Source organism: Protopterus annectens, chromosome 6.part0, assembly GCF_019279795.1.
Source record: "Protopterus annectens isolate FY-2018-M chromosome 6.part0, PAN1.0, whole genome shotgun sequence".
Classification (NCBI taxonomy): Eukaryota; Metazoa; Chordata; order Ceratodontiformes; family Protopteridae; genus Protopterus; species Protopterus annectens.
This window is the reverse complement of record NC_056737.1, coordinates 1,341,068,883-1,341,087,241: the sequence shown is the minus strand read 5'-3', so window position 1 is coordinate 1,341,087,241 and position 18,359 is coordinate 1,341,068,883.

The window sequence follows — 18,359 nt, the reverse complement described above, 5'->3', positions numbered from 1 at the left end:
TAGAGGCCCAGGCAACTGAAAAAAGAGCCATCCTTCCCCCTAAAGGACTCTCCAGGCAAGCAAGAACAGGCACAAGTTGTAAAAAATCATTGAGAGTGCTTAGACTGAGATGCAGGCTTGGAGCTTCCCGCCTTTGAAGTGGAAGCCTGCTAAAACCTAAACCTTTGAGGGGTAGCTGTGTGCCCCCTAAAAGATTTGCAACCCCTAGACCTGGAATGGTTGTCTGCTGGTGTCAGGAAAGGTTAAACTCTTGAAAGGGTAATTCCTGCTAAAGCGAGGGACTTGAACTTGCAGAAAATCTTTAACAGTTTGCATGGACTTGGCCTTATCCTCCATCTTCTTAAGCACCTCCTCAGCTTTGCTGCCAAAAAGATTGTCTTTATGCAAAGGTACATCCAAAAGCTTAGCCTTGACAGGTTCTGGAAGAGGCTGCTCTCTAAGCCAAGCGTGCCTTCTAATAAAAGATCCAGTAGCCGTAGCCCTACTGGAGGCCTTGAGGATGTCAAAACCACAATGCAAAGAATGCTTATAGACCAGAGTGGCTGAATTCAACAAATCCTGCATGTCTTTACTCTCTGCCAAAAGAGGTACATTTGCAATCTTAGACCTAATAGTCTCCAAGGTGTGCTGTTGGCATTTCAGCATATGAAAAAGACAATTGTTAGCCCTAACTGCTTTTCTCTCTGAGGTATAAACTTTCTTGACCCACCTATCTAAGTTCCTAGATTCTCTGTCCGATGGAACAGGATTCCTGGTAACAGTGGCCTTAACCCCTTTAGGGCCCTGAGAAATAACCTCTGGATCTGCCAACGGGTTCCTGAAAAGAAATAAATGAGAATCAGGAACTCTGTAGTACCTGTCAGGTTTCCTGGGAGCAGGGGGAACCAATTTTCCAGATAAACATCAACAACTTCCAACACAGAGGGAATAGCAAGAGGCTTATGCTGAGGTAAATCAAGAAACTCCCTAATCCGTTTCTTAGACTGTGGATAATCCTGGCTTTCCCATTTAAAACGTTCCCTGAGGGTATTTAAAGTGTCACCAAAAGCGAAATCCTCTGGAGGAGAAGCCAGAGGAATGGACTCCTCTGCATCTGAATCCTCATAGGGAGGAAAAGCCTGAGAAAATTCCTCTTCATCAGCAGAAATGCTGGAAGAAACCGATCCTGAACAGGACAAAACCTCAGGAGAAACCTCCCTACTCCTTTTAGGAGGGTAAGGCTGAGAACCCCTGATAAGAGTTAAAGCATTAGCCATTGTAACCATCTGGGACTGAGGTGAACTAGAAGGAACTGGAGCCTGCCTTTTTACAGGCTTACAGATGGAAGGCTTACCTGCAAGCCTGAAGGACTCGGGAAGCCTGGAAAAGTACAGTTTTGTACCTACCATAAATGTAGATGTTCGAGTGTTCACCCTGTTGCAGTCATCACACCTGGGTTATCCTGTCATCAGGCGGTCCCGCAGTCGGCCGGATTTCCAAAGTCTTGGTCCGACGTCGGCTGCTGTCGCCTCATCCCTGACGTCAGTGCGCCAGGGGTATATATATTGCAACAGATGCCATTTTCTTCAGTTTTTCTTGCCCCAGATGTCAGGTGCCCCCAAAAAGTGATCCAAATTAGTACCAAAAGGTGAGAACACTGTACAGACACAAAATCCCCTCAGCTATAAGCAAATACATCAGTAAGGCATAGCAAAAATTTAGCCAGTAGATCAGAGGGGTTGGAGGGAGGGTAACCTGGACTGCAGCAGGGTGAACACTCGAACATCTACATTTATGGTAGGTACAAAACTGTACTATGTTCATCGTGTTACCCTGCTGCAGTCATCACACTTGGGTAGAGTCCCAAAGCTAAGGTAGGGTGGAGGCATCATAGAGGGTTAGTGGAGGCAATGAGGCCCTGCAGAATTGCAGTGGCGAAGCCTGCCCTGGACTTAGAATAAAGAGGCAAGTGATAGTGTTTGGTGAAGGTGTGTACAGAACTCCAAGTTGCAGCTTCTAAAATTTCCTTGGTAGGAACCCCCCTGAGAAAGGCTGTAGAGGTAGCTGTTGCCCTGGTAGAGTGGGATCTAATGGTAGGAGGAACTGGTTTCCCATGATGGGTATAGCAGAATCGTATGCAATGGCCTATCCATTTAGAAATGGTTTGCTTGGATATGGCCCTCCCTTGAGAAGCTGTAGCATAGGAAACAAAGAGCTGGCCACTTTTTCTGAAAGCCTTAGTTTTAACCAAGTAGTAACAAAGCTGCCTGTGAATGTCCAAGGAGTGCAGGAGTCTCTCACCTTTGTTCTGAGGATTGGGGAAGAAAGTGGGAAGGTGGATGGTTTGATTTAAAGCTACACTGGAAACCACCTTAGGCATGAAGGAAGGATTAGTTCGTAGAGAAACTCTGTCTTGATGAAAAATGAGGAAAGGTTCCACTGCCATAAGTGCCTGTAATTCTGAGACTCTCCTAGCATAAGTTAATGCCAGGAGCAGGGCAGTCTTCCAAGATAGGAACTGAAGGTCTGCAGAAAAAGCTGGTTCAAAAGGAGGTAGCGTTAGTTTTTCCAGAACAAAGCTGAGATCCCATGTTGGTGTAGGAGCTCTTCTAGGTGGTCTAATGTTTTTTGACCCTCTGAGGAACTGCCTTAGGAGAGGATTTGAAAATAAAGGTGGATTTGTGTGATAGTGAGCTGAAATAGCTGATGCATGGATCTTAACTGAGGAGAAGGAAAGTCCTTTATGCAACATCTCAGCTAAATACTGCAGAATGTGAGGCATATGAGGCTGAGTTGTGTCTTGGCTTTTAGCTTGGTTCCAAGCAGAAAACCTTTTCCATTTGTCCAAGTAAGCCTTCCTGGTGCTTGGCCTCCTGGCTTCTAGAATAACATCCAGTACTGCTTGTGAAAGAGGTGCAGGTTGGATACTTAATTGATTTGCCATGCAGCCAGGTTTAAGGTTTGGATCTGGCTGTGTAGAATCTGCTTGTTCTGCTGCGTGAGTAAATGAGGTATTTGAGGCAATATCCATGGTGGGCTGTGAGCCATATTCTTCAGTAGCGGGTACCAGTGCTGGCATGGCCAGTCTGGGGCTATGAGAATCATTCGAGGTTTCTCCTTTTTGACCTTCAAAAGTACCTTTGTGAGAAGAGGTAATGGAGGAAAGGCATATGCGGTCAGGTTTTCCCAACTGAAGGAGAGAGCGTCCACTTTCCAAGCTTTATGGTGGGATGTCCTTGTACAAAATTTTTCAGCTGGTAGTTTTGAGGACTGGCAAACAGGTCTATATTTGGTAGGCCCCATCTTTGAGTTATCATTGTAAATATTTGTGGGTCTAGCTTCCACTCGTGGGGATCTTTGATGTTTCTGCTTAGGTCGTCTGCCAATGTGTTTTTCTGTCCTGGCAGGAATTGAGCTTGTAACTGGACTTGGTAGGCCAGAGCTGTGTTCCATAAGATTATTGCTTGCCTGCAAAGAGGGTAGGAATGTGTGCCCCCTTGTTTGTTTATGTACCACATTACTGTGGTGTTGTCAGTCTTTATTGCAAGCTGTCCTGGTTGTAGAAGATCCTTGAAGGCTGTCAGAGCTTTCTGTACAGCTAGCATCTCTTTTTTGTTTATGTGCAGTTTTCTTTGTTCTGCAGTCCATAGGCCTTGAATGCATTGCCCTGCCATGTGTGCCCCCCAGGCATAGTCTGAAGCATCTGTTGTGATGGTTTGCCTGGGTGTGGGCAAGGTGAAAGGCTGACCCTTGTTGAGGTGACATGCCTGTGCCCACCATAGAACTTCCTGTTGGAGGCAGGGGATGAGAGATATCACTGTGTCCAAGCTGTGGCTGTGTTGAGACCATATGCTTTTTAGGTACCACTGTAATTTCCTCATATGCAGCTTTGCAAATTGTATTATCAGAATGCAAGATGCCATGAAGCCCAAAGCCTGCAGAATTTTTCTTGCAGTTAATTGGGTCTTTGTTGCCATTGTCTTGAAGTATTGAGTCAGTTGTAATTGCTTGTCTGGTGTAAGATAAGCCTTCTGGGCCGTTGTGTCCAAGCTGGCACCCAGGAATGTCATTTTTTGTGAGGGTACTAGTTTTGACTTCTTTTCGTTTACTGTGTACCCCAGACAATTTAGTAGATGCTTCACAAAAGCCAGATGTTGTAGGAGAATGCTTTTCTTTCTGCTTGGATGAGGCAGTCGTCCAGGTATGGATATATTTGAATTCCTCTTTGTCTGCAGTATGCAATTACTGGTGCCAGCCATTTTGTGAATACTCTGGGCGCAGTAGATAAGCCAAAGGGCAGTGCAGAGAATTGATAATGGGTTGAACCTGCAATGAAATGGAGGTATCTTCTGCAACTTTGTCTGATAGGGACATGCAGATATGCCTCCTTGAGGTCCAACGTTACCAGCCATGCTTCCTTGCCCAACATGGGAAGTAGCTGCTGTAGTGTTAGCATCTTGAATTTGGGAACTTGTAAGTACGTGTTTAGGATTGAAAGGTCCAGAATTGGTCTCCAAGCATTTTCTTTTCTGGGTACTAGGAAGAGTCTTGAGTAAAATCCTTGGCCTTGCTCTTGAGTTGGTACCCTTTGAATGTGTCTCATGGCCATGAGAGCTGTAATTTGTTTTTGAGCCTCTGCCTTTTGATTTTGTGGCAGGTTTGGTATTCCTCTTTTTATTGGCAAGGTGTGAAAGTGGAATCTGTATCCTCGTAAAATTATGTCTAGGACCCATTTGTCCTTTGTGACCATGTGCCAGTTGTCTGCAAATAGTGCTAGTTTCCCCCCCAGGGGGGCTGACAAAAGAGCTTTGTTTGGCCAGCTGAGGTGCAAGTTACTGAGTTTGCCTTCTGGTGGATTGAGACCTGTCTTCTCCTCCCTTTTGGGTTGGAGTGCCCCAATGGCGAGGTTTATACTGAGCTTGTGGTTGTCCTCTGCCCCTTGGGTGCCTGTATTTACCCCTCTGAGGCCTGTCGGAGGCTGGAAAGGACCAATTTTTTGTTGGTCAGTTTCTGCTGAAGCGAGGGGGTTGTACTTGTAGGAAATCTTTGACTGTCTGCATTGATTTTGCAATATCTTCCATTTTCTTTAAAACAACTTCTGCTTTGACACCAAAAAGAACATCCTGCTGTAAAGGAGCATCTAGTAGTTTTGCTTTAACATGATCAGGCAGACTTTGTTCCTTTAACCAGGCATGCCTACGTATAACTGATCCAGTGACAGCTGCTCTGCAGGAAGCCTCTAAAGAATCAAACCCACATTGTAAGGTATATGTTTGCCCACCTGCTCGGTGGCGTGCAACAAATCCTGTACTTCTTTCAATTCAGATTGTTGAGGGAGGGTGGTTATCTTTTGTTTTAACTGAGAGATCAGAAATTGCTGATACTTAAGCATATGAAATTGACAGTTTAGTGCTCTCATGGCTAAAGTGGCTGAGGTGTAAACCTTTTTCCCCCCATCTGTCTAGTGCTCTTGAATCCCTTTCAGAAGGTACTAGATTTTTAGCCATTGAAGCCTTAGTCCCCTTGGGACCCTGGGAGATAGTCTCTGGGTCAGCTATTGGGCTTTTGTAAAGGAATTTGTGGGAATCAGGTACTCTGTAGTATCTGTCAGGCTTGGCCGGGGCAGGAGGTAGAGAGTCAGGGTTGAAAGTGGATTCTAAATAGACATCACCCACAATGTCCAAAACAGGAGGAATGGCTAGGGGTCTGTGTTGGGGAGTAAAAGAAACTCTCTGAGCCTTTTCTTGAAATCAGAGTAATCCTGACCTTCCCAGTGAAAATGTTCCCTCATAGTGTGTAAAGTTTCCCCAAAAGAGTAATCTTCTGGAGGGGAAGCTGAGGGAATAGAGTCCACAGCATCAGAATCTTCATAAGGAGAGAAGGAATAGTCTTGGTCCTCAGAGAAATCCGAAGAAACAGACAGTTGTTCAGAGGAAGCAGAATCTTCCTCTTGTTTAGGCCTTTTGTCAGGAAGAGGCTGAGAACCCCTGATAAGAGAAATCAAATCTTCAGCCATCTTGAGCATCTGTTTCTTAGGCACAGGGCCTTGAACAGGAGACTGGAGTGAAGCCTTTTTCGATTTAGGAGGAGTCTTCGACTTGGAAAACGTTTTGACTGTAAGAGTCGTCGGTCTGAAAACGCCTTCAGAAACTGATGGCGTTTCAGAAGCACCAACGTCCTTGGAAGGTAAATTGTCGGAAGGGCCTGAAGTAAAAGGCCGGTGAATTCCCCAAAAATAAGGGTTGGTTCTGAAATGGGTAGTCGACTGCGCCGCCTCCTGATATCCAGAGGAACAAGGCCATCCAGGGGGCCCCCAGTCTTTGTCCCCTTTTGGGGTGTTGGTGGGCCAGGGTGAGTAATAATTTTTCAAAAAAAGTGTTTCAAAATCCCTTTTTAAAGGGTTTTTTATTATCACCCCCAAAAAAAAGGGGAATGGAAGGTTTGAATAGGAAATCCTTTGGTATTTAAAAAACGTCTTTTTGAATTGGTTTGGGAGAAAAAAAATTTTTACAGAACTTTATAGAAGGGTTGGGGCGGGAAAGGCGAAAAAAAGGTTTACCGCTGTCTGCCCTTCCTTTGGGGCCCCGGAGAAAAAATGAGAAAAAAAGGGGATTTTTAACCTGGCAAAGGGAGGAAAAACCCCGAACGGGCCAAACTGGAAAAAGGGGGACGGGCCCCCTGAAACGGTCAATTTTGAAAGGGCTTTTTTCGCAGAAGTACTCCCGGTAAAAAAAGAAATTTTGTTTGGTTAAAAAGAGGAGGTTCTGGTCCTTTTTATCCAAAACAAAAAGGGAACAAATTTTTTGGGTAGGGAAAAGGGGTCGCCAAAGGGGGTTTTTAAAATTATGAAAGGGTGAAAAGTTTTTCCGGCTTAATTTGAAACCTGGGTAAAGGGAGGAATTTTTAGGGCCCCCCTTTTGGTCCTTTTTTTCCTTGGACCTTTTTGGTTCTAAAACCCTTGAGGAACCCCAAAAAAAAATAAAGGAGGGCCATTTAACCCCGGGTGGAGGTTACAAAAAAAGATTTGGGGAAAAAAATCAAGGGTACGAAAATCTAGGAATTTAATCTTTAGGATCTGGGTTTTTTCCCAGGGGCCCTTTTATTTTTCTTTAATTCTTGCCCAAAAAAGACCCCTCCCTTTTTGGAATTAAACCCTGTGTTGTTTTCCCAAAGGTTTTCCGGGGGATTGAAAATTTTTTGTTTTTGGGAGAAGATTAGGAAGGGCCGTTTCCCCCCTTAAAAGGGGCCCCCTTTTCCCAAAGCAACAGGCCCCTTTTTTTCTTTTTGGGGTTTTTGGGGGGCCGAGGAGTTGGGACAAACCCAAATTTTTTAAAATTTTAACGTGAAAAATTTTAATAGTTTTTAAACAAAGTTCATTCCTTTTCCCCCCTTTAAAACTGTGAAAGAGGGAAAAAATTCCCATGTGAACATTTTGGGAAAAAGGTTTTAAATTTTTTTCCATTCCCAGGTTCTTTTAAATTTTTTTTAGGGCCCCAAAAAAGGGGATTGAAAAAAGCCTTTTTTTTTTAATATGTTTGTCCCTTTTTTTTTGGATGGGTTTTTTGAAAAAAAATTGAAAGCCCGACTTTATATGGGCTTGGGGAAATTGCCCGGTGATAAGGGGGTTTCCCCAAAAACTAGGCCTGTTTGCTTTTCTGAAAGGGGTAGGTGTTTGCCACTTGCCCCCAAGGGGGAATTTTAATCGGGAATTGTTAAATAAGGTAATTGGTCCCTTCTTTTTCCAAAAGAAAAAGCCTGTAAAACCTGGGGTTTTTTGCAATTTTTGCCCCCCTTTTTAGGAATTTTGTTTTTGTTGGGGTCTTTTTTGTTAAGTTTCACCCAAAAGGAAGATTTGTTTGTTTTTTTGGGCCAAGTTTTGTACTATGAATTTTTTTAAAAGTAAAGGTTTGCGGCCCCCGGATAGAGGGGTAAGTTTTTGTTTGTTTTCCCGTACATTTGTAAAACCTGTTGGGCCCCCGAGGAAATTTGGGTTTCCCTTTCCCCCGGGGTTTCTCTTTTTGTTGCATTTGGGGAAAAAACCTTTTGAGGCCCTTTGCTGCCCACCAAAAGCTTGGGCAGAATTTTCTAGGGAAAAATTTTGAAAAAAGGAAATAGGCTAAATTTTTTTTCGGCGGGAAACCCGAAAAAAACCCGGGGGGGGCGGATTTGATCCAGAAAAGGGAAGGGGCTCACCCTTTAAAAGGGAGGGGAAGAAAGGGGGAAAGAAATTTTCTTTTTATTATGAAATCCCTTTGTCTTGTCCTTCCTTTTCAGGCAGTTTTTCCAGGGAGGAAAACTGGGCTGGAAGAGAAAAACAGGGCTTTCGAAAAGGGTTGGAACCTGGGAAAATTCCCTTTCTGCCCCGGACGTGTTTGCCCCCCCCAAAAAAACCCCCCGGGTACGAAAAGCACTCATGCAGGAAAGCTTCTGCTTCAGGCTCAGTGGCAAGGAAGACTGAGGAAGTGACATCAGCTGCCTCCTTTTGTATAGGACGCACTGACGTCTTTTACAACCAACGGCAACCGACGACATTTTTTACTTACCTTTGGTATTCTGGCCGACTGAGGGCTACCGGGAGCCGGATAACTCATTTGTTAGGACTTTAACAGTGAAACAAGATGAACATCAGTCTACCCCTCCACTTAAATCAAAGTTCATCCTTGCCCACATTCAAGAACTTGGATCTTTGGAAGGGCAACAGAAAATTCACCCCAGGACTGCCCCTGAACTATTAATGGACAGAGGTAGTTCCTAAATACATTATCCCATGCACAGGTCTCTTCAAATTATTCACATGGTATAATCTCAGTTACTCTTGCTATAGGTAACAGTTCCTTGCAGTAATAGCCTGTTTGCTACGTACATTTATGAGATAGTTTGAAAGGAAACGGATCCTTGTCCACAGACGGGAATGTCTTTTACTGGACTGATTGCATGACTAGCCCCCAAGGAATATAGTCCTGGTGATGGGGGGAGAGTTGTGACATCTAGACACTGACTGTTAGACCCACCTTCTGAAAGCAATCCATGGTGATTTGCATAGCTGTCACAAGTTCTGAGTGTGATGTGGCCTACATCAGGCAATTGTTCAAATAAGGGTAAATGTGGATTCCTTCTGTTCTACAAAAGGCAATGACTGGTGCCACACATTTAGTAAACAGTTGTTAAGCCAAATGGTAAGGCACAAACCTGGTAGAGTTATAGGAATTTCCTGTAGTCCTGTAAAATAGGAATAGAAAAGTAAGCATCCTTTAAGTCCACAGTCACCATCAATGCCCCGGGAAGATAAAAATGTAAAAGTTTTTGTAGAGTCCACATTTTGAATTTTAGTACTACTAGAAACTTGTTTAATCTGGAAAGATCCAAAAGTCATCTGCAGCTACCTTCCTTTGGGGACTACGAGGAGGTGGTAGTAGATCCCTGCTCTTGCTCCTGCCTCTCCTGTAGGCAATTTTTCAATAGATCTTTGTAGCAATAGGTCCTGCGGAAGGGGAGGAATAGTACAGTTGTGCAAGATCATATCATAATAGATTTCCTACTTTTCACTGTTGCAGTATTAAGAGTAAAAGGGACATCCTGCCGAGGACAGCTGTATGTCTGGTCAGCATACCAAAGCCTTAGGCCCTTTCAAGTACCGTACATCAGACGAATGTGTCCTACGTGCAAGACGTAAGGTACATAAGTGACTTACATGCATCAAATCCTCTGAATCGACGTGACTCAGGAGAACCCAAGCAACACAAGAGAACAGCAGAAGCAGAATATGCACATCCAGAAAGGAAAGAAAGACGAGCCCCCTCAGCCAGAACGCAAAAGAAAATTCAACAGGGAAGGAGGAAGGAAGGAGGGATGGAATACTGCAACAGTGAAAACTATGACATCTACTGCTATGATAAGATCTACACAATTGTACTATGTCCTTCCTCATCACTGCTGCAGTACTCACTACAAAAAGGAGAGCACGAAAGCTACTGAAGAAGGCGAGAGGAGGAAAAAGCAACAGAAGAGCACTTCAAAAAGAAATGAAGGATGCAGCTGGCAAAACCAGACCTAGCCCTAGAAATCACATCCAGCTTGTACTGCCTAAACACATAGGACCAAGTAGTAGCTTCCAAAATGGATTGACCATCAAGAACCTTGAAAAAAGCTCCAGAAGCGGCTACTGCCCTAGTAGAATGAGCATGAACAAACGAGGGAAGCTGTTTGCCATGAAAACAACAACAAAAAAATGAAATTCAAGAGGAGATGGTTTGCTTAGAAACACCTAAACTCAATTTATTAGCAAGGAAAGAGACAAAAGGCTGCTCAGAATTTATGAATGCCCTTAGTCGCATTCAAATAATAGTGCAGCTGTTTACACAAATCCAAGTAATGTAGTACACACTCACTACTATTCTGAGTAGAAGGAAGATGAATGATCTGATTCAAACACAAGTCACTGATCACTTTATGCATAAAAGTAGGACTGGTCTGGAGAGGCGCTCAAAACTTCTGAAAAAACAAAAAAAGGAGGGGCCACCATAAGAGCCTGCAACTCAGACTCTGTTGTCATAAGACACAGCCACCAGCAAATGCAGTCTTCTGAATATACAACTGCAAGGTAGAGGAATCTGTTGGTACAAAAGGTGGTTGGGTTACCTTCTCAAGAACAAAATTAAGGTCCCGAGGAGGAAGAATTGGCTTTCTTTGAGGTCTTATATGAAGTATGTCTTTCAAAATCTACTTTAACCTCAAACCTTGAGAAAAGTGGCAGATACACAGGCAGACATGCAGAAATGGCTGACAAATTAACTTTAATATAAGAGTATACCAGGCAAGATGTGAGTAACTCACACAAGAAAGAAAAATCTGTATCAATACCCACCAAGAGGGCCCTGCTCATGTTTGCGACACCAGAAAGCAAATCTCTTATTTAGCAACATGAGATTTTCTAATAGTGGATTTTTTGTCCTCTTCCAGAATTTGAAGCGCAACTTCAGAAAACTGGTGTTAAAAAGAAATTAGAAACCCTATCACTCATACAGTCAACTGTAGGGTGAAAAGATTAGGGTGAATGAGAGAGAAAGTACAGTTGTGTACACTTAAATGTAGACGTTCGAGTGTATTCACTGTTGCAGTCATCACACTTGGGTTATCTGCCTGCAGGTAGCCCTCAATCGGCCGAAAACCAGAGTCTTAGCATTTCTGCGTTGGATGCTGTCGCTTCTTCCATGACGTCAGGTTGTCAGGGGTATAAAAACAGGCAGCAGATGCCATTACATCAGTTTTTCTTGCCCCGAATGTCAGGAGCAGCCAAATAGGCAGTTAATATATGGTGGAGAAAACACCACCAGCAAAAAGTAAATACCAATACCATCAGGAATAGCCATAGAGAGGAGAGACAGAGAAACCAGGGAAACCAGGACTGCAACAGTGAATACACTTGAACATCTACATTTATGGTAAGTGTTCACAACTGTACTATGTTCTTCGTGTTTCTCTGTTGCAGTCATCACACTTGGGTTGATTCCCAAAGCTGAGGAAGGGTGGAGGCAGTCAAGAAGAGTTAGGGCTGGCTAGTACACCTTGCAAGACTGCTGTAGCAAATCTTGCCCTGGATTTGGAGAAGATAGCCTAAGTGGTAATGCTTGGTGAATGTGTGTACAGAACTCCAGGTTGCAGCTTCCAGAATGTCCCTGGTAGGGACTCCCCTGAGAAATGCTGCAGAGGTAGAAGTAACCTTAGTGGAATGTGTTCTGACCCCCCCCCCCCCGAGGGGTTGGCTTTTCATGGTGCTTGTAGCAGAAATGGATGTCCCTAGTAGGGACTCCTCTGAGAAATGCAGTAGAGGTAGATGTAGTCCTAGTGGAATGTGTTCTTATCCCCTGTGGGTAGGTTTTCCATGGTGCTTGTAGCACAAATGGATGCAGTGTGCTATCCATTTAGATATGGTTTGCTTTGAAATGGCCTTCCCTTCTGCCACTGCAGCAAAGCTGACTAGCAGCTGGTCAGATTTTCTGAGTGGCTTAGTCTTGTCCAAATAGAATCTAAGCTGTCTGTGCACATCTAGAGAATGCAGTATCCCTTCCCCTTTATTTTGAGAATTAGGGAAAAAAGTTGGCAAATGAATGGACTGGTTTAAAGCCACACTAGACACTACTTTGGGCATAAAATATGGGTTAGTCCTGAGGGAAACCCTGTCCGCATGGAAGATAATGAAGAGTTCCACTGCCACAAGGGCCTGCAATTCAGACACTCTTCTTGCTGAAATGATGGCTAGAAGTAAAGCTGTTTTCAATGAGAGGAATTTCAACTCTGCTGTAGGAGTCGGTTCAAAGGGGGTGTAAGTTTTTCCAATACAAAGTTAGGGTCCTAGGCTGGGGCGGGAGGTCTCCTGGGGGGGTCTTAAATTTTTGGCCACTGTAAGGAACTGTTTTACCAGAGGATGAGAGAAGAGGGGTGGCTCAGTATTAAAATGAGCTGAGATGGCAGAGGCATGAATCTTAATTGAAGAGAAGGATAGGCCCTTGTGGAGGATTTCTGTTAAGTAATCTAGTATATGAGAAAAGCTTGACACAGTTGTGCCCATCCCTTGAGACTGGCTCCAGGAACAGTATCTTTTCCACTTTTCTGAATAGGATTTTCTAGTACTAGACCTCCTTGCCTCAAGAATGACATCCAGCACCTGCTTACTGAGGGTTACTAGAGGTGAGTTCAGGGGATTAGCCAGGCTGCAAGGTTCAGGGTCTGAAGCTGAGGGTAGAGAATTTGGCCCGCCTGCTGGGACAGCAGGGTAGGGGTCTGAGGCAGGTGCCATGGTTGTAGCACCGTCAGACTGCGCAAAAGAGGATACCAGCACTGGCGTGGCCAGTCTGGTGCAATCAGGATTGTCCTTGGCTTGCCCTGTTTGATCTTTAGTAGAACCTTCAAGAGGAGAGGCAGAGGGGGAAAGGCATAGACTGAGAGGCTTTCCCAGGAAAAGGACAGGACATCCACCTTCCAAGCTTGGCTGTGGGGAGTTCTGGTGCAGTATTTGTTCAATTGATTGTTCTGAGGGGTAGCAAACCGGTCCACCTCTGGTGTCCCCCATCTGTTCCCCAAAAGCTTGAATATTTTTGGTTCCAGTTTCCATTCGTGTGGGTCCATGAGATTTCTGCTTAAGTCTGCCAGTGAATTTAGTTTGCCTGGCAGGAATTGAGCTTGTAGGTGCACTTGGTTGCTCAAGGCTGCATTCCACAGAGCCATGGCTAGTCTGCAGAGTGGGTAGGAATGTGTTCCCCCCTGCTTGTTTATGTACCACATAACTGGTGTTGTCTGTCTTTACCAATAGTTGTCCTGGAAGAATAAGGCTTTTGAAGGTTGTCAGAGCATTCTGTACAGCTAACATTTCTTTTTGATTGATATGTAGGTGCATCTGCTTTGGGTTCCATTTGCCCTGAATGCACTGCCCTGCCATGTGCGCCCCCCCATGCATAGTCTGATGCATCTGTTGTTAGGGTTTGGGCGGCAGGGGGTAGAGTGAAAGTGAGTCCCTTGTTGTGGTTGCAGGCCTCTGCCCACCAAAGGAACTCTGCCCTTAGACACGGAATGACAGGAATTATTGTTTCCAGGTCCTAAGAATGTTGACACCATAGACTTTTTAGATACCACTGAAGTTTCCTCATATGCAGTCTTGCATATGAAATTAACAGAATGCAAAAGGCCATGAACACCAGAGCTTTCCTTGCAGATAGCTGGGTTTTTCTGGCCAGTAAGTTGTCAAATAAAATTGTTTCTCTGGAGTGAGGAATGCCATCTGGGAAGTTGTGTTCAAGCTTGCTCCCAGGAATAATCTGTTTGCAGGGTACTAGGTGTGATTTCTTTTCGTTGATGGTGTACCCCAGTGAAGTTAGGAGTCTCTTTACAAATGCCAGGTGCTGTAGTAGCAAGTCCTGACTTTCCGCCTGAATCAGGCAATCGTCCAAGTATGGGTAAATCTGAATACTTCTCTGCCTGCAAAAAGCAATGGCTGGAGCTAGGCACTTTGTGAATACCCTGGGCGCAGTAGATAAGCCAAAGGGAAGTGCAGAGAACTGATAGTGCATAGAGCCTGCCCTGAAGCTAAGGTATTTCCTGCAACATTCCCTTATGGGGATGTGCAGGTAAGCTTCTTTTAAATCCAGGGTTGCCAGCCAGGCATCCATGGCTAGCATAGGAAGCAGCTGTTGGAGAGTTAGCATTTTGAATTTTGGAACCACCAGAAAGGTGTTGAGAATAGATAAATCCAGGATAGGACGCCAAGAGGTTTCTTTTCTGGGAACCAGGAACAGTCTTGAATAAAAACCTTGTCACCTTTGCTCTGCTGAGACAGGTTGAATAGCCTTGATGCTGAGGAGAGAAAGTACTTGCTTTTGGGCCTCCGCCCACTGGTTTGGGGGGGTTGGCCATCCACTCAGGGTTGAGAGTGAGTGGAAGTGGAATCTGTTTCCTAGGGAAACAATGTTTAAAACCCATTTGTCTTGGGTAATGTATTCCCAGTTTTTTGCATGCAGGGCGAGTTTTCCTTCTAAAGGTGCAAGTACTTGAGCAAGGCTTGGGGTGTTAAGGATAAGTCATTGTGCAAGTTTACCATAGGGGTGGCTTACTACTCCCTGTTTTGGATGTGGGAGCACCCCATTGCCTTAGATCTTTGCATAAACTGAGACTGAAGTCTTGGGGGTCTGCTGCCCCTGGGTTTGGACTGAGAAGGCCTAGAAAGGGCTGGAAAGGACCAGTTCTTTGAAGGCCAATACCTACTGAATCTGGGTGGCTGTACTTGTAAGAAATCTTAACAGTTCGCATAGATTTAGCTTTCTCCTCCATCCTTTTGAAAATAACTTCTGCTTTATTGCCAAATAGGCACTCTTGGTTTAAGGGTGCATCCAGTAATTTTGCTTTGACATGATCTGGAAAGTTTTGTTCCTTAAGCCAAGCATGCCTTCTAAGAACAGACCCAGTGACAGCAGCCCTACAAGATGTTTTTAAAGCATCGAAACCACACGGCAAAGTATGTTTACCAACTTGTTTAGCAGAATGCATTAACTCTTGTAAATCTTTGTGTTCTGCACAGTCAGGAATCATCATCATTTTCTGTTTAATTAGCCCCATAATATGTTGCTGATACTTTAACATATGAAACTGGCAATTTAAAGTCCTGATGGCCAGAGTAGCAGAGGTGTATACCTTCTTACCCCATCTGTCTAAAGCCCTAGAATCCCTGTCAGAAGGGGTAGGGGGATTCTTGGCAGTAGAAGCCTTAATGCCTTTTGGTCCTTGGGAAATGGTCTCTGGATCCACAGTAGGATTCTTGAAAAGGGATTTGTGAGAGTCAAGCACTCTATAGTACTTGTCCGGTTTCCTGGGAGCTGGAGGCAAAGTATCCGGGCTAAGGCTGGATTCCAAGAAAACATCATCTACACTCTCAAGAACAGGAGGGACAGCTAGAGGCCTGTGCTGAGGCAAGTTTAAAAATTCCGAGTCTTTTTGGACTGAGAGTAGCCCTCGCTTTCCCAGTGGAAATGCTCCCTAAGGGTATGCAGGGTTTCACCAAAAGAAAAATCTTCTGGCGGGGAAGCAGAGGAAATGGAATCCTCTGCATCAGAATCCTCACAGGTAGATAAGGGTATGTCCTGGTAATCGGAAGGAACAGATATATCAGATTCCTGATCAGAAGAACCAGAAGGAAAATCAGTTCTAGGTCTCTGAGGGGGAAGGCTGGCTTCCCCTAATTAAGGTAATAAGGTCTTCAGCCATTCTAATCATTTGTTTTTTAGGCCTGTGGGCCTAAGAATGCACTTTTGTCATCGGTTTCCTAGGCGTAGTGTGAACTTTAGGCCTGAGAAATTTGGCATTTTTGGCTTGAAACGAAGTTGTCGGTTTAATATGAAAATCGGTAGGCCTGAATATACCCTCAGAAGCCAGCGGCTTCGGACCCATCCAAGGTAGAGACAACCGCAGGTTCCTTAGTCGAAGAAGCACCTCGCAGCATATCGGACTCTAAATGGGTCTCAGTAGAGGCCTACAAATCTGTAGAAGTGGGTATCAGGGGCTGCGAAAGCGCCTCACTGAGTACCGGCAGAGTGGCAACTAGCTTAAAGGTAGCGTCGTCAGCAGTTTTGGACCTATGCGATCTGTCTCTGTCTTTATCCTTACTGTTTTAGGAAGATTGGTAGTCGGATGGCTTACCGACGCCATTTCGGAGTATGGAGATCGACAACGAAAGTATTTAGCTACAAAAAGTGCCTGAAGACTGATAGTTCGGGCGCTGAACAAGGCACAAAACCGACAGCGAGAGACATTGTGGTCTGGGCCTAAACAGGTGACACAGTAAGAATGAAAATCTCTGTGATGTATTTGCTTTCTACAGGCAAGACAATTATTAATTTTTTTCTGACAACAGTTAGAGCAAGAAAAAAGGATCACCAACAGGGTACTTATCTTTTATAGAAGACTTCAGGTCTGAATCTCGAAAACGAACATTTCAGGAGTCGGCTGACCGGCACTTGCGAACTACTTCTGCTTTGGGCACCGCACGGCAAGAAAGACTGATGTAATGGCATCGGCTGCATGTTTTATACCCCTGACGACCTGACGTCATGGAAGAAGCAACAGCATCCGACGCAGAAATCCCAAGACTCTGGTATTCAGGACGGCCGAGGGCTACTTGCAGGCAGATATCCCAAATCAGATGACTGCAACAGTGAAACACGAAGAACATCTTTAAGAAATCCAGAGAGTCCTGTATCAACATGACCAAGTCCTGTGGAAAGACCTGGGTGGATGAGGCAGATGACTCAGACAGCACTGACTGGAGTAAACCTACCTACCTCTTTGATTTGAAAAGATGGGACTTAAAGGAAGACAAGGTCTCAGAGGTCATGGGTGGATGCAACCTCAATCCAGTTCCCAGGTAGTTCTTACCTCACAACCACCAAGGGGGTACCGCCCTGACCCACGGTAATCAGTAGACACAGTCTGATTAGCAGCTTCAGACTCAACCAACATTGGTCTAGGGTCAGCATGTGAGGAGCGGGTTTAAGTCATGGTCGTCTCTGGAGGGATCATTTCAGCAAACTCAAGCCTAACAGGAATCAGGCCAAGCAGCTGTAAAGGTGCCTCAACTGCTCTGACTAGCTCAAGTTTAGGCAGGAAGTTGGCCACAGAAATGCTTTGGCCTCTGAAACATCCTTCTCCTTTGGGCGCATATCGTTTTGCTTCTTGGGGATGATGGCCTGGGAATTGGCAGACTCCATGGTAGACTCAATGGTGCGCAAAGGCCCAACTCTACCTCAGTTGAAGTGCTGCTGGAAGCATTCGGCCTTACACCTAACAGTCTTACTATTGAACCTAGCACAGAATGGGCAGTTAGGAATGTTGTGCTGAAGCCCCATGCAAAAAAGGTATTATGAATACCTTTTTTGACAGGTTTGTTTTCCACATGAAAAGCAGTTATTAATCTTTTTGAACACTAAATTACAACTAGATAAAGAGATAAGGAAGGTAATTAGCTGAGAGGCTCTGGTGATTCGAGCAAGAGTCTGACAATGCTGAGTAATGTATTCTTGCACACAGGACTACATGGCAAGAAAAAAACTGAAGATGGCACCAGTTGGCATACTACTAGGTCATCCATTGGCTAAGAGAAGGTGAAAAACACTGGTATTTAGGCTGGACGTGGGCTTCTGCATAGCAAGAAGTTCCAAGACTCAGTACTGCAATCATGACTATGATGAACATCTAGTGCTGCCTAAGCCACAGGGAGTAGTCATTTTCTTTATCTTATTTATATTTGTTTAGGGGTAGTGCACTGATCAATACTGACCAATTTTAAGCTTAGCCTGGGTGAAATACAAAACATTTCATAAACAAAAATACATAGAAATGCAAGCAGTAACAGAGTAGTTCAGACTGATTACATATAAAAACTGTGTACACATTCTAGTGAACATGCACAGTGCAATGTATAATCAAGCAGAATGTAATGTACAGTATATACAGACTAGTTTCTAAAGTGGGTCAATCTTCAGTAAATCCTGAGAGAGGAGAAGAGACTCAAAAATGAGACAGGTTAGGCGGTATATGTTCTATGTTGAAGGAGGAGCAAGTGACTTGGATAAAAAAGTGCTTTTTGAGTTGTATTCTAAATTTTAAGTGTTGATTTTCTTAATGTTGATGAGAAGAGCTTGTCAAACAGTAGGTGCCCAAGAGGAAAAAGCATGTGTTGTGCGCTGTCGAGTTTGGTTTTAGGTGTAATTAGCTTTGGTGTGGCTTGAGACTAGCGTCTCAAGTTGTATATGAGGTTTCTTTGAGAAGTCTAGCTGCAAAGAGAATAAATGTGTTTAGTTGTAGTCTGCTAAAAGTAGGTTGGATCTTTGTTTGGGATA